Source organism: Agelaius tricolor, unplaced genomic scaffold (genome assembly GCF_023055355.1).
Source record: "Agelaius tricolor isolate 1412-34295 unplaced genomic scaffold, bAgeTri1.0.p SCAF_34, whole genome shotgun sequence".
NCBI lineage: Eukaryota > Metazoa > Chordata > Aves > Passeriformes > Icteridae > Agelaius > Agelaius tricolor.
In genome coordinates, this window is record NW_027269294.1 from 135,765 (window position 1) to 139,236 (window position 3,472).

At 48.4% G+C, this 3,472-nt stretch overlaps 1 long non-coding RNA gene across 1 annotated transcript; it reads right to left on the minus strand.

The window, feature by feature from the left end:
- Positions 1-1,014: 1,014 nt before the first annotated feature.
- On the minus strand, positions 1,015-3,027 carry LOC139602570 (uncharacterized). Its single transcript, XR_011683302.1, has 2 exons — positions 1,831-3,027; positions 1,015-1,275 (listed from the first exon to the last, which is right to left on the minus strand). It is a non-coding gene; the product is annotated as an uncharacterized lncRNA (long non-coding RNA).
- Between the last annotated feature and the right edge of the window lie 445 nt (positions 3,028-3,472).

Below are 3,472 nucleotides of genomic sequence, written 5' to 3' on the forward strand. Positions count from 1 at the left end.
CGCTCATCCCATCGCAGCGTATCCAAACCAAACCTATTTCTAGGACTAACAGAACAAAGACCCCACAACATTTAACCCTAAGAAAAACTCAAATCAACCAAACTGTCAAGACATTTGAAATCCCACTATAACTAGCCCAAAAGCTCCGTACATTCTCATCATAAACTTCCTCCTCAACCAATGGCTCAAAACCCCAAAAAACTCAGATACACATGGAAAATGACAGAACTGCTAGTCAAAACAAACACCCATGAAAAATTAAATCCAACCAACTCACTAAACTCAAAACCCTACAACTGACCCTAAACATTACTAAAAAAAGCCTCCAAAGCTCTACCTTGAGGCTAACTCACAAATAATAACCAATCATCTAGAAAGGTTTATCTTCCAAATTTTAAAACAACTCATTAAAAGCATGAAAATAAAAAAAATCGAAACTATTAAAATACTAAAAAATATCACTACCCAAATTGAAAGACACATTGCCTCTAGAAACCCACCGTCTACAAACGCCCCTGTCCCCCAAAAGAAAACCAGAAACAAAACAGCAAAGCAGAAAGAAATCGGAACTTAGGAACGCTAAAACCAGAACGTTCAAGAAGTTCCACCATATCCCTGATCATACACCGACTACAAACAACGTGAAACGATACAAACAATTCTTAAAGACCGCCTTAAAACCACTACATTAAAAACCCTTTCACCAATTCAAAACTGCATTGAACAAAAGCCATCTCATAAATTAACACCCAAAACTCCAGCAGCCCAGCTGGCCCTACCAAATCTCTCTGTTGATACACACAGTAAACAAAACCAAAATCCCAGGAATGCCTATCAGAAGTCTAGGAAAGAAACCTCTTGAAATTTATCCTACCTCAAATACAAACCAACCCGTCCAGAAAGTTAGCTTCACTCAAAAAAACTATTTACACAGAGGTAATAAGACCAAGAAATAAAACAACACACCATATAACGAACCACCAACGAATACAACAGCGAAGGAAAAAAAAAACCCACGTTTTTTTCTTTTTTTTAATTTCAACTAGCTTCCTTTATTAGCTAGAACCAAAGATTTTGCCAGGGCTGTAACAACAACAACTTCTTTTTCTTCTTCTCCTTCTGAAATGTCCCTTCTCCTTCCCAAATTCCTTACAACTTCTGCGTTTGAATCCAAGCCAAAAGCAAAATTCGTGCACTTGTGAGTCCGGTGCTCCTGTCAGATTCTCTGTCTCCCTCCACATCTTCTTACACTTTCAGTCTGAACGCTGTCCTGCCCTGATGAGTTTGACAGAAGAATTGGCACATGTTAAGAGAGCATTTCCCTCCCTCCCTCCCTCCCTCCCTCCCTCCCCAGAGCTGGTTTCCTTAGCGCATTTCAATCGATCCCAAGCCTGCAGTGATGCGCGCTCTGCCGGAAAGGGGAAACACGTGCTAGTGAACAGCAGCTCAGAAACAATTCTTTTCTAATGTTACCGCTCTACTTGACTGCTCGCTAACACAAGTCTCATTTTACCATTACAGGGAGAAGGCTGTAGGAAAATGTCTGATGAGCAGCCACAAAAGGCCTCGCTCCCTGCTACACAGCCTGCAACAACCTCGGCAGAGCGGAGCAGCCAAATCACCGCGCTCTCCTTGCCATGGGCAAGGGTAGAAGATGACTGGGGGAGGCACATAAAAAGAAGGGAAACGCTCCTATAAATGCACAGCCATTTGCTTTCAGAAGCCCAGAGTTCAGGATCTTCTCTAGGAAGCCAGACGTGACATGATATTTCTAAGATTTTCTTCTTCATCGAAGGAAATGTACGTACATACACACTCTTACAAACGTACCTACGGTTCTGGGGTTTTTTTTCTTCTGAAGCTCCAAGAATGATTTCCCACCTTGATTCATTCAGAAGAAACGGCCCCTGTGACTCAGGTCAGAAGGGCGGCCTGCGTTTTTGATCACGACGGCTTTTGGCTTTACCCTGTGAGCAGGAGCAGCAAGAGCTGAGGCTCAGCAGAGGCTGACCCCGGCCAGCCCCTTCCTCCCTTCCCCGTGTCACAATGACTTCCAGGCAGAAGGATGCAAAGCAGGTTTGTGTCTTTTCTCTTCAGTGCCAAGAGGTAAAAGATGTAGGCTTTGAAATAACTAATGACCCTCTCTTGGAACTCTCCCAAGGACAGTTTGAAAGCAAAGACAGAAGATTGCTGCTAAATCCATATGGGATAAGGATGAGAGCAGCAAGGATCCGAGGCCAGCAGCGTTGCCAGGCAGTGTCACGTCCCTGCCACCTCGTGACAAGGCACACAGCTGCAAAGCCCCAAAGCCTGCAAGCCCTGCAGCTGCCGCACGGATGGACCTGGTTCCCTTCCCAGGTGCCCAGAGGGACACCTGAGGGCAGGTGTCGTCCCCCGCCCCCCGAGGGCGCACCCAGAGCCCCGGGCAGGGACGGAGTCACTGGCTGCTCTCTGGGGACGAGACCCTCCCTGCAGGTGACACCGGCTTGTCCTCTCCCTGTGGCACAGGGACCTCCAGGCTCTAGGACCAGCCTCATTTTGTCAGCATCCAGGTGCTGTGCTAGAGCCAGAGGGGTCAAGGCTTTCCAGAACCATAGGATCCGTAGCATCCTTGCGGTTGGAAAAGCCTTCTAAGGACATCGAGCCCAGCTGCTGCCCCCCCAAATCAGGTCCCTAAACACCACATCTTGACATCCTTGACATGTCTCCAGGCATGGGGACTTCCCTGGGCTCCTATGCCTGAGCACCCTTTCAGTGAAGAAATTTTCCCTCCAATCCAATCTAAGCCTTCCCTGCTGCAAGTTGAGGCCATTTCCTTTTGCCGTGTCACTTCTTACCTGGGAGACCTCGGTACTTCAACCTTACCTGCTCCTTCCCTAGGCGGTCTCTGGCTTGGCCGGAGGAGGAGAGGAGGAACACTCCCACCACAGGAATGGCAGCTCAGGAGGTCCCACACCAAGGCCAGGGGGAGCAGCCGTCCTCGCCAGAGCTCGCACGTCCCTTCTTCTCAGAGATTGGCTCTGCTTTTCCTCCCGGGCAGATCTCTGCCGAGTGCTTCACAATTGCCTGTTTGGAGGAGGGGGGGAAAAGAGGTTAGCCAAGTTTTTTATCCAGACTTAGCTGCTGGCTTTGCCTCCTCCTAACTTCCTTCTGCTAGGAAAACAGCTGCCTTTGGACTTCTAGGGGCAACTTGCACGTCATGCCTGAAAAGGAACTACAGAAAAGCGCCTCATTTATAAAGCCTCAGCCAAGAAGACAGATGCAGCTGCAGCTTCGCCATGCCCACTGCCTGCAGAGCCGGCAGGCACCAGGCCAGCTCTGCTCCTCCTTCAAGTTGTTCCCAAAGCTGCTGGAAGAACTGAAGGCTCCTTTGGCCTTCCATTGCTCGGCTTGTCCCGAGAAAGAGCTTTGAGTGTTGTTACCCCTCCAGAAAGGAAGGGCCTTTCTGTCTCACACGCTCGGTGACACAAGG